Consider the following 13,657-nt stretch of genomic DNA (forward strand, 5'->3'; position numbering starts at 1 on the left):
TGGCTGGGTCATATGGTACATCTAGTTCTAGATCCTTGAGGAATCGCCATACTGTTTTCCATAATGGTTGAACTAGTTTACAATCCCACCAACAGTGGAGTCCACAGAATCCTCCCATAGAACACTTTCTTATTAACTCATCCAGTTTCCTGTGCCAGGCAACAGTCATGTTCCAGACATGTCAGCTGAAGCTCCCAGAGGACGAGTGGCTTGCTTTCCCCAAAAGAATATTTAAGTAGCCCGAGCAATCTTGGGGCCAGCGTTCCGTGACACAGGGGGTCATGCCACACATAGGCCTCCTCACTGTCCAGGTCTGAAATGCATTGCAGCTCCTGTGGCCCATCTGCTATCTGGGCCATGTGTTATGACTGTGTTATGGCTCCATCTGCGAGCCCACTGAAGCTCTGTCAATGATAGTCTTTTTTGAAAAACTATTACCTTCTCTTTCTCTCACTCTTTGTCGGTCTCTCACCCTTGCTCTGGCATATACCGCTCTTCTGAGCCAGGTGGTGCCCTTCAGTGATCCTGCTCAGTTTCCTCAAAATGGCTCAGACACCAGTTGTTCTGTTTTGTTTTTGTAAAACCTTCCTGACCACTATACTTTCCGGTGCCTTTTCAAATCATCATAGCAGTTACTGTTTGTTTACCTGCCAGCTAATTCCGTACCTCCTCTCTTGATGTCTTTCATTTTTAGTGAAGAACTGCTCCAGAGTTAAAATCAGAAACTCTGAGTTTGTATTCTGGCTCGGTGACTAGCTGAAATGAAGCCTGATGAGCCTCAATTTGTTCAAATGAGAATCTATTTTAACTTTCCTACCTACTGAACATTGTGGTTATAATGCTCAAATGAAATAAAATAGGAGAAAATATTTTGTAAATCTTAAATGCTATATGACTATAAGCTACTAATATAGCCCCACAGTTGAGGGTCTGAAAAGTTTAAATGTGGCTGGGGCAATGATGATTAAAAAGTAATTACAATAGGGATTTAGACTGTAAATGCAACTTTGTTACATAGTATATGAATGTGAATTATGTAAATTTGAAGTGCTATAATATATTAATATGTCTTATTTTATATACAAATTTTGAGATAAAAGCCTTCTAAATTAAGAAATACTTGCCAAAATTATACCATTTTAAAGCTGTTGGGCTGAGTAAACTATAAACTATGCCTTGACTATTGTTGCTTGGCAGTGTCACTTTAGCTGGTAAAGAAAAGACGCACTCATTCTTTGTCAAAAAAATGTGAACCAGGCCCTTGTACCATGTGTCAAAATGTATTGTTTAAAATTCATTTTATTATAATGAAACAATATGAAGAGCCAAAAGAAATATCATTCAAACTTTTATCCAGTAGTGGTGTTAGCATTAGGACTATGAATCCCTTTTATTTTTCCTACTTTCCAAAGTAGTAACCTTGCAACATAATTGAGATGTGATAAAATACCATTTTTACTGCCAATTATTTGGCAGAAAGAACTCTGGGAAATATTAGAGATAATCATGAGTAAACAAAGAAGGAATAGTAAAGCAGTCCTCCTTTCAAATTCTTTAAAGTCATCATATATGCAGCTGAGGATAATGGAAAAAAATGGGTGAGATTGTGGAGATGTGGCTGTATGATGAACTCCCTATAATGTGTCCCCAGACTATCATGAGTGTAGTGGTATTCACTCGGAGAATGAAAGACCCTATTTAAATTTATTCCTATGAGAAAATTAGTCTTGAATTTTGCAAGGTTTGAAATACCTCTTTGGGAAAACCTCCCTTGCATACAATCTGATTTGCCTGCAATCAGTGTGGTGAAGATACAGTTCCTATTTAACATTCACAACTGGGTAGTGGAACACAATGTAGGTAAGACTGTGACTTTTAAATTGTTGTCTCTAATTTGGAAGACCTTTCTCTTTTTACGTCTAGATTATCAACTTCTTGAAAGTAGGAAGGAGTCCATTTCATATTCTTTGCCTTTCCTCAGTATCTAGTAAAGAACAGGTACTCACTCAATAGATATTTTGGGGTAATTCATTAAAAATATACACCTGTGTTATTCACAGATTTTATGTAGAGCCTAATAAGAATTTCACCCCATGAATAATTTTAAAAGATTATTTTGATAAATGGGGTGCTTTGTTCACAATAAGCCCATTGATTTGTACCTTGGCTTAGAGCTAAGATGTGATTTGAGGGGGCCTGCTGATTACAAAATGATTGTTTAAATCTTTGCTTGTTGTAATAAGCCCTTTACTGAACACTACAGCATGCTAAATAGGAGCTCTCCAGCCTAAACAAATAAATCAGATAATCCTAACATTATATAAGAATCTACAGGCTTAATGAAAATCTTAACAGGGAAGATGTACAATAAAAAATATTTATGTGCATCACTTAATTTAGTGAACAGAAAAAAGAGGCACTTCCATGCCTGAAGGTTTTAGTGCCTCTTCCATGATGCCTGTGTTAGGACCAACAAACACATACTATGTATTCATTGAAGGTGAGTATAAAGCTTCTACAAATCTTGAGGATTTAAAAATAACCAGCAGAACTAATCAAAAGGATATGCATCTTTTCTTCATGAGAATAAAGTCCAAAGAATTGTGAACTTAGATGGAAAAAATTTACATCTGCAATTTTACCAAACTTTAACTAAAATTTGACATTTTTATCTATTATGAATGTAGGCCAACACCAACCCCCTCCCAAAACCAAAAGCAAAACCCACCACAGTAAGGAGCAGTATTTGTGACCTTGGCTCAATATTTTTGCATATCATATTACTGTTGCTGCTGCTATCTTGATGTACCATGTATTCTCACCTCTGCTTTGAAATTGTTTGTTAATAGACAAATCCACTATGTCCTGTTATTTAATATATTAACAAGCACATCAATTACTATACCTTAAATTACAAAAGTATCTTTATGATATATATCTTGTGATATACATGGCTTCCGTTGTGATCTCATTTATTTTGGGTTACGCTTTTAGGAACATTTCCAGGAATGAACATGGAAGACTCCCAAGACTCCCAAAGGGATCTATGGCTCAGAAAAGGTTAAGAAACCCTGATCTAATGGCAGCGAAAACCGTAGATTGTCTGTATTTCGGAATTAACTGGTCATAAACTTTGAAGACCAGGAGTCTAACTCACAGATGACAAAGAAAGAATCCCTTTACTGACCAAGTCTATTGTCATTATAAATGGAGACTGGAAAGGCAACATTTTGTTACTACTATGTGCCAAAACTGTCTGCCTGAGAAAAGGGGTCATAAATCCTTTGCTCTTTCCTTTATTCCCCCATACATTGGTTAAAAAGTACTTTTAACAATATCTCTTTGCACCTTCTCAGCGATGGGTAAACGATTTATAAAAAGTCACAAAAAGTAGAGACATGACCTTAATTCTTTGTGCTTATGTAGGGACATGAGATTTGTTATGTAGTGATATCATATACAGTGATTATGCACTACAAAAGAATAATGACAGCGACAATTATTCCCAAAGCTGCTTTTGTTCATTGAAATGAGTGATATTTGTTGCTTAAAAAATATTTCCTAATTATGTATGGCTGTTTCCTTGCCAAGTGCTGACCAGTCCTGGCCTTCCTTTTCCAAGCTGACAGAAGGTTTCAGGTTGAAAGGGATTTGGACTTGAAACTGAATTTCTAATCTGACCAGCTCCCCAAATGGGGCTCCTGTTCTTGGCAAAAATGCTCTTTGCATATTTCCAAAAAATCATCAATTATTCAGAGGGACCTTTCAAATGCCAACAGCTTAAATAAGAAAATGTGCCATGGCAGAAGGAAGCAAGAACGAGGCGTGTCAGGCTGAGTGGATCCCGCTGAAACTGAATTTCCCTCATCAGGGCTTTAGTCCCCAGGAAAGGTCTCCATCCAGTTATTCCCTAGAGCAGCTGGATCAAGAGGACTTCTGAGCACTGTGGGGATTTGAACCCATCTGCCATGAGGGGGTTGGCCTGTGATACGGATTCTTCTTGTGTCTCACATTCTGTTCCCTGAGAAGCAGGAATGAACACTACTTGTCTCTTTATTGAAATGGTGTGCTTCCAATGGCGCATTTCATGCTCTGATGCTTATTCAATTCTTCCAAATTCAAAAATTTTAGGAAAAAGCTGAACATGAAAAATCAATTTCCCCCATGAAATCAATTTCATTTCATAGTATGCTGAATGCCTACTATGTGCTTGTCACTATGATAGCTCGCTCTAAGAAAATGCAATCTCAAATAACAAACTGGACAAGGACACGATGATTGCAAGCATTTGAGTTAAGGAGTTCATGCTTTACCCGAAGTACAGTAAGTTTCTCATTGTCTAGAAAGCCTGGAATCCCTACATTCCCAGATATTACCGCAGTCAACTTTTTTTTTTTCTTTGGCTTTTTTCATTTGTAAAAGGAGAGACAATAGTATCCGTCTCACAGTTCATTGTTATTAAGTGTGGCTCAAATGAGATTGCGTATGACAAGGGGACAAGGCTGTGTAGGCTTTTGCAGACTGGGCTAATTCACAAAAGGAGCTACTCTCTCCTACTCAATAGCCTTGCTATGTATGCAACTCAAATGATAAATGACACCATCTCATGGACATTTAGGTCATCCCTGGATGAGTCTCAAGTAATGAATTGATAGCACAAGTAATGTATATGGAAATTAGGGAAAAGTTAACACAGGGATGTCTTCAGGGAAGAAGTGGATTTTTCCATGGGTCTTGAAAAGTCAGTAGGTTTCTAAAGGCAGAGAAGGTAGAAATTAGAAATGGCTTCTAGAAGAGGAAATAGTACAAAGAAAAACAAAGAGTTGGGTGAATATAACACATGTGCAGGAAACAGTGAGTAGCCTAGTTTGTGTGCACCACGGTATCTGCACCAGACTAGTGAGGAGATGGATCTGAGAGGGTAACTTGGGCCATATTGTGGGTGTTATTCACATAGTTGGCAGTCAGGAAAGAAAACAAGAGCATATTTTAACTGGGACAGAGCTGTGCTTTGGAAAATTAATTTGGTAGCAGCATGTAGACTGCATCAGAGGGTTCAAATATGCAAGCAGAGATAGAGACTGAAATAATCCCTCTAGGAAATGCCCTAGGAATTCAACAGCTAGTTTAGGACTTGGCTCTGTACTGCCAGGGAAGTTATGATGATATGATGCTGAACTGTGGTGGTGGGCATGGGAGGCACTCAAGAGATTTTGCAGAAACACAACTTATGCAGCTTAGCACTGGCTTTATTGAAACAGGGGAGACATAAAGACCATTTGGAGGTTTGAGGCCCAGGTGACATAGGAAAAGAAAGATAACACAAATGAAAAAGTTGGGAGAAGCTGGTCTGCAGGGTGAGCAAGATGGAGTACTTCATGGTATCAATTTGGAGTTGCTGAATTTAAGTTGTAAGTGAGGCTTCCGAGTCGGGGCGACAAGCAAGTTGTTAGGAATTTGGGTATGGGCCGGGAAGAAAGATAGGGATTTGAGTATACATTTAAGCATCATCTCAAAGCAGGTAATATTTGAAGCAATGAAAATGAGTAGGATTCCTGAAAAGAGAGAGAGAATAAGAAAGCTGAAGTTAGAACATTGGCAAATATCCACTGCGGGTGAAGGAATGTGGCTGAAGGCTTTGTGGGATCAGGGGTAGGAAAACCTACTGGAGTCAGGATGGTAACTTAATTGGGAGGTGAGCTTGGGGTCAGAACATCACCTACTGATTAAAAAGGTGGGGGTTGCGGGGGCACTAGGGAGGGTGGGTCTGTTTTAAGGGGTGCACTGGGACACAGTTTTAATGAGGGGGCCCATTGTTGCCAGATCTTTTGAGTTTTCAAGATAAATCATAAATCTAGACTAATGAGAATCAAGGAATTGTAACACATTAAGTCAGACTTTAAAAAACACTGTGTAGAACAAATAGAACGTATTTGTGGCCCTGATCTAGACCAGGGGCCATGGGTCTCTCCTTCTGAAGTAGATAGAGATGGAATGTTCAGAGAAGTAGGAGGAAAGAGGAAGTGAGGATGCTGCATTAAGCCTGACAAGTAGGAGGTAGTTGGTGATTTTCCAGAGAGCAATTTCACTAGCAAGGTGAAGGTAGAGGTCAAGTGAAGAGAGAGAGACATATCCAAGGAGGGGAGAATTCTGAGAAGTTTTGCTGGGTTGGTAATCTTACATTGCCATTACGGCAGATGGGAAGTCTTTACTAGCTAGGACCCCTAATTAAGAACATTTCATGAGGAAAATAAAAAAGACTTTCCAAATTACTACATTATTATGAGTGAATTAGGAGAGCAATTTGATCACTTGGAAAGTGCTCCCCTTCAATAAATGTAAAATATGGATTCTTGCTGAGATTTCTAAGCTGCTTCATCTAAATTATATGCTAAAGTAGAGAAACAGATGTTAAATATGATTAAAACCAATTACAAGTTCCGCAGTACAATACTGTGTTTTACTTACATTAGTCTCCCTGCTAGCTTAGGTGCCATCCGCTTTGCCTTTATTTCCTGTTCATAACTCCAGGGTAAGCAACGTGGGGGATTTATGCAGTTTAGACCAGAACCTGACAGGGAGGTGCAGCTTCAAATGGAAGTGCCTCAGCAAATCTAAACAACTAGCAGAAGCCTCACTGGGGAGGAATGTAGGGGGTGTCCTAGTTTTGCATATAAAACAGATTGTTAAGTTTCTGGCCTGACATATCAGTGCTTGTATCAAAACTAAGTTTTGACTTAATACTGGGGTGAGCTTTTTCCCGATTTTTGTTTGTTTTTAGTTTTTCAAATGGGTTGTTGCTATCTTGAGCCTATGACCGTCTGATGCCTGTGCTTTGTCATTCAGGGACTGAGAGCAGAAACTCGAATACCTCAAGAAACAGGAGATTTGTTCATTATTAAAATTTTGATGGACTGGGACAGGAAGTGATCAGGAATGAGGCAGCTCTGCGGAATTGGAATTCTGAGGGTCTTGTGGTCACATTTGCAGTCCCTGCTGAGTCAGGGTGTATGCTCCTGTTTTCTGTCTTTCCTGAAGGATTCCTCTGTGGATTCACAGAACAGCCTCCTTAGAACTTCAGCCTTGTGACTATTCTGATGCCCTCTTACTTCATGGATTTCAGTTCTCACGGTCGACGACTTCAGTCTCCTAGGATCCTCTCCTTAAATTTCTTGAGGGGAAATCTCTTGGTTTCTGCTAATCTTTCAGGCCAGACTGCTGGCCAACTTCTGGAGTGGCTGGCCTTGTGTCAGGGACCGTCCATGGCCAGTCAGCGTTGGTGGGGCTGTGGGAGTCATCCGGTAACAAAATGTGTCTGTCCCTTGAGCAAGGACCTTAGACCTGGAAGACTGATACGGATGGGACTGTAAGCAGCACACTTCCACTAGAAGTTACCTTGCTAGTCTCAGTGCCTAACACATAAGAGGCCCTCAATAAATAAATATCTGTCGAATAAATGACTGACAATAAATGGAGTGGCTTTGTCTTACGATTAGAAGTGTGTATGTTTGTATGTGTGAGATAAATATTCTCACGTGTGAGACTAAAGTAGGAGTGTCCAATCTTTTGACTTTTCTGGGCCACACTGGAAGAAGAAGGATTGTCTTGGCTCACACATAAAATACATTAATACTGATGAGATTAAAAAAATTACAAAAAAAACTCATAGTGTTTCAATAAAGTTTATGAATTTGTGTTGGGCCACATTCAGAGCTGTCTTGGGCTGAATGGGGCTCACAGGTCATGGGTTGGACAAGCTTGGACTAAAGCAAGTCCACCTACATGTTCTTTAATTATTGTAATTGGAAAACTAAAAGAGGTAGAGCTCTTCTGCTCAAGCAGCATCTGATAGAAAAATAACTATATTTCTTTTTAGGGGTTTAATGGCAAAACATATCCTAAATTCTTCTTAGTCTCTAACAGACACAGGTTGTATGCTTCAATATCTCACCCTCTCATTCTTTCTTTTCTTTGTGTAAAATAGGGTCAACAGAGAAATCCAAGTTGATTTAAATATATATCTTTCTTATAAAACGAGTCAATGAATAGTTTAAAACTCTTGATTTCCTGGGACTGAAGTCTCATAAGAAACTGATTACCATAACTCATTTTCAGAGTCAATTCTCTCAATTCTGATTAGAATTAGAAGTTTCTGAGGAATCCCGGGTACTTGTAATTCATACATAATAACATTAGTTATTCTTGAGCTATTCATTGGCTTGTCTTTGGGCAGTTTCTTTTAGCAGCCTCTCCTCATTTCTGCGTGGATGGAGACTTTACCCTCCTGTTTTCTCACCATCCTCCGTTTTCTTTCCATTCCACCATATCATTTGTTCTAAAGTGATTGGTGTGGTCACAGTGATAGTGTCCTGGTTTCCTTTATTTTTCTGAAGTCTTAAGTAATCTACATTATTAAGCTTACATTGTTTTATAGTAATGCAAGATATAGAGTGTGTGTTACACTCTTGTTGCATTCCTATAAAGAAATACCTGAGACTGGATAATTTATAAAGAAAAGAGGTTTTGTTGGCTCACGTTTCTGCAGGCTGTACAAGCATGGTGCCAGCATCTGGTGGGCTTCTGGGGAGGCCTCAGGGAGTTTTTACTCATGGAACAAGGTAAAACAGAAGCAGGCAGGTCATATGGTGAGAGAGGGAACAAGAGGGAGAGGGGGAGGAGTTGCTACATACTTTTAAAACAACTAGATCTCCTGAGAACTCACACACTATCAGAGGACAGCACCAACAGGATGGTGCTAAAAGCATTCATGAGAAATCTGCCCCCTTGATTCAATCACCCCCGACCAGGTCCCACCTCCGACGTTGGGGATTACAATTCAACATGAGATTTATGGGGGCAAATATTCAAACTATGTCAGAGTGCTACTGTTGTGCACTTTTCTTTGGAATGGATTGCCTTCTGAAATAGTGCAAAAATACTGTCATCACTTTCCTTAATTTCCTTAGGTCCTTTTCCCTTCAGTGGAAGTTTGTGAATACTGAGATCCCACAATGCAAAATGCCATCCTACATCTTGAAGCTATGTTTAGTGGGATTCAGAGATTCCTATTTATAGATTAAGTCCCTAGTGGTGATCTATGTACAATAAATCGCATGCTGATCTTTTGACGGGGATGCAGAGGGCAGTGTTCAGCATAAGAACGCAACTAGAGAGGCTGCAGGAAGCCAAGAGGTGATAGCAGAAGTGGAAGTGTGGCAAGCCTTGGATCAGGCCCTGACTTCTGGATCTTGAGTTTTGAATGGAATGTTTAGTAAATTGATGACAAATTGGTCAATACTTGAAACTACAAAAACAAGTGGTTGTAAGAAACTATGCAACAAACTAGCCAGACAGCAGAGATTGTATTCACCCTAACAGGGTTTAAATCTTGCCAAGCTGAAGATGTGGCAATCAGACACCAATGGGCATTGAAGGCTAGGGGCTGAAATTAGGAGTAAGGCTGACAACCCATGAGTGAGTGTGCGAACAAGTCAGCAGAGTGTCTCTTGGTAATAGTTTCTCTCCATGACAGTCACCCCATCCTTTTGAGAAGCTGGGACCCAGGATATCTGTTCTGCTTCCAGAGATGCTTTAAAGCTTCTACATTTCAGTCTAGTGGTTCTCCATTGGGGGTGATTTTGTTCTCCAGGGGACATTTGGCAATGTTTGAAGATACATTTGCTTGTCACAACTGGCAGATGTTACTGGCATCTAGTGGATGAAGGCCAAACATTGTATAGTACGTAGGACAATCCCCCGCAATAAAGAATCGTCTGATCCAGCATGTCAAGGGTCTCGAGGTTGTGAAAGCTAAAGGAAGAAGGCATTCTTAAGGATGTATCTCCCACATGTTGGCTTCACATTACATGTTGGTCCATGCTGATGGCTATCTCTTCCCAATCTTCCCTACCACTGCACTTGCATCATCTTTTCTTCTTCCCCATTCATACTTTGGCTGACTTTTGAAAACTGCCCCTGAAAGGGATCACTGTGGAGTTTCTAAATGTTTTGAAAATGTTCTTATCAATAATTCAATTCTATTCAGTTCAACAAACATTTGTTGAGTTTTTGCTCATAACTGTTTTGCCATATTCCCCGTGTAAGGGAATGCAGAGGTGAATAAGCCTGGGTCCTTGTCCTATAAGAGATCATAATTTAGTGTGAGAGCCAGACATATACATAATTAATGATAATCAAGACAGACTAGAGTAGAGCTGTAATTGAAGTGTAACCTAGCTGTCAGCTTGGATCTTCCCGGCGCTACAGATTTAGGCAGCAGTGCCTCATATACTGCATGGGTATATGTGAGCCTTCTAAAATTTTTGCAAATTCGCAGGGCAGTGTTCAGCATAAGAACCCAGGTAGAGGAGAGGCTGCAGGAAGCCAGGAGGTGATAGCAGAACTGGAAGAGTGGCAGACCTTGGGTCAGGCCCTGACTTCTGGATCTTGAGTTTTGAATGGAATGTTTAGTAAATTAATATTTCTGCAGTCCAGCTCCTGCATTAATGCCTTCTCTCTCTACCCACTTTCTCCAGAACACATAAATTCATTCCTATATTGGTTTCTGAGTACAAATCTACGCACTTAAAGATTTCTTTTAATGTTTACAGGATGCACCAATAATTCTAGATTATTCCTGAAGGGGTCTCCTTGAATGTTACTTAATATGCCCTTTCAGAGTCATCTGTCCCCTCCTTTGCTTTCACTCTGACACTTGTCTCCCTACTATTCTGCAAAACAACTCGTTTCTTTTATTGTCTTGTTCCTAAAAATTCTCTCCACACTCAGAACATTTGTGATCTCACCTTTTACTCTAGTCCTTTTTAGGATGTGCTTTTCCCTGAGATACAGTCTTCCTAAGAGAATTTCTGCACCAGAAATAACACTTTGTTCCACATCTGTGCAAAAACACAATCACATTACATAAGCAGAAGGAATACACTGGGAGATGGGGTCAGGAAAAGCTGTCTAGGGGACGTGAGCCTGGAAGTATCAGCAGGAGTTAACAGACAGAGGAAGGGAGTGTGCACATATTCCAGGCAAAAGAAACAGCATCAACAAAGGCACAGAGGGTGAAGTTCTCTTTGTGTTTGGGAAACTGGTATGGAAAAGGTACAAGGAATATTCTTGCTGAGGAATTCAGACTTTGATCTGTATTCAGCAGGAAGTCATTAATGCATCTTTAGTGTGTATGGGAGAATGGAGGGGATGGGGATGTCACAACCAGATCCATATTTTAGAAACATCATTGTGGATACTGTGTGGCAGAGGGATCAGGGCAAGGAGGAATGGTGACCTATCAGGAGACAGTCACAGTTGTCCAAGCAAGAAATTACATGAGAAAGTGAAAGGGGAATGGATAATATTTAATTTTTCTTTGTAATTTTTTGTCACTTCATGTGCATGCCTTTTCTCTTCTATGATATAGAAGGGAAGAAAAGAATATAATTCAGTGTCCTTAGATCTAACTTTGATTCCCAGATTTGTGAATTCTTCAGTTGCTGTGTCCATAGGGTTGCTGTTTGGTGCTATCTCAAATGGCCATTTGGGCCGAGCCATCATTAACTAGATGATCATTCATTAACAGATCATTAACATCATTAAGTAGAGAGACCTCCTCTTAGTGGGTCAGGCAAACAGTGTAGAGGCTTTCTGAAATAGTTCCCTTAAGTGCATTTCCTTTTCTCTGCTAGTCTTTCTTTCTGGCTTATAAGGTTATTTTTGCTTTCTTGAGATATCTGGGGTTAAGTCACTTTGGTTTTCCTTCAAGTGTTTAAGATTTGACAAAGCAAAAACCCTGGATGTGCCAGCCCCTGACTGTCTCCTTCAATTTTCCCTTCAGAAAGTTGCAGCAAGTTTTTCTTTTTAAAAAGTGTCAACTTCTGGAAACTTGAACATGCAATATGTGTTTGCTTGACCAGGGAAAGGATCTTTTTTGAAAATCTTTGGAACCTTCTCCTTAAAGATTTGTATGGTAGTTTCACCTTCTAAATATCTGCACCTTGCCCTTACTTCTACGCATGGTAACCGTACCAACTTTGTTTCTGTATTCTTCCTCCAGCAGTTGCCATTCCAGGCTCCTGGTGACTTTGTGTTTCTGTAGTTTCTTCAAAGAAGTCCTAGAGCATTTCCTGGAAGAATTGAAACATCCTCACTTTCCCCAAGAACTTTCCCTATCTCTGTCATTCTGGTTTGGAGTGAGTCTTTACTCTCCAGGAAGAGAAAATCCAGTGAGTATGTGCATTATTTTTTTTGTTCCAATCTTGGTTGGATCGGAATATCCTTAAAGAAACTAAAAAGAAGAAAACACTGCTTAGAATCAAGAATCATTTGCTGCCTAATAGCAGTGCAAACCTGGGAAAGTTACAATGTGTCTCTAAATGTTAAAGTCTTTGTCTTTTAAGCTAATATAATACATTGCAGCCTTATTGTGAGAGTGAAATGAGATTATGTATGTGAAAACACTTTCTGAACTTTAAAATTGTATATAAATTTTGGTGTCATAATTTTTCTACACTTGTTGCATGTTGTATGCTTCCTCATTAATAGTGGACAAAAAGCTCTGTAAATGATATAATCAATCTAATAGTCCTAGTTTATGAGGTGGATGAGGGTGAGAAAAAGGGCTGCAAGAAAACAGACAATACTAACTTTTTGAGGATGTAATTATTTTACAGTTAACCACAGGTAAGAAAGGCCTCTTTACATTTTGGTCATGAGCCTAATACTTAAATTTATACCACTAACCTGAGCCTCTCTTTCAATCCAGGATGTAACAAAAAGTACTGAAAAGTCACAAGTCAGGTGACCTCTTATGGAATTTTGGGGTTAAAAGTGTTCAATTCTGATCAAACATTGTGAGATACTACTTCTTAGATATTTTAATGATAAGGTCTCAAGATATGTGTCATATCTCAAGTTTAAGTATATCCTGAAATTTTCCTGTTTGGAGTTCGCCCACCTCAATTAAAGCTGCCTCTCTAGTCCTTCATATGGGATGGTTAACCCAGAGACAATGACACCTCATTTGCAATGAATTCCTCTATAATTAGAAAAGAGCAAACATTAGCATTTGGAAACAAAGAAATAATTCTGTGTATTTTGGATGATTCACAATCATTTGGACAAGTAGTTTCCTCTATAGTCCAAAGCTTTCTCCAAAAATGCTCCAATGATTGTTGCAATATCTCATGCCACTAAGTAGATTTCATTTATTTTTTTCTCCTGCACATTTTTCACCTTTGTTTTAGCTACTTTTAGACTGTATACTTGGAAAGCAGGTTTTGAGGTAACTCTATCTTGGAGAAATCACCGCGTCTCTCAACTGAAATCCATTATATGGCTGGCAAAATGTTATTTGTAAATGGGAAAATTTGCTGAAATCAGGTGGTCAAGTAATTGGAAAAAAAAATGAGATAAAGCCCCAGGAGAGCATGTTAGAAATTGGAAATGCCTGGGTAGAGACTTGGGCCTTTGCCTTCTCTTCAACTGGATTTATAATTTTGGAGGAGTAAGGGAAGAGGTGAAGAGAAAGAAAGAATTATCAGTTGCCAAGAGAGAATTTAAGAAGCTTAAAAAAAAAAAAAAAAAAAAGAACCTTGGCGGACAAAGATTAAACTAACCAAATGAATCAGTAAATTTTTTATTGAAATTTTTT

Source organism: Colobus angolensis, unplaced genomic scaffold (assembly GCF_000951035.1).
Source record: "Colobus angolensis palliatus isolate OR3802 unplaced genomic scaffold, Cang.pa_1.0 Scaffold203, whole genome shotgun sequence".
NCBI lineage: Eukaryota > Metazoa > Chordata > Mammalia > Primates > Cercopithecidae > Colobus > Colobus angolensis.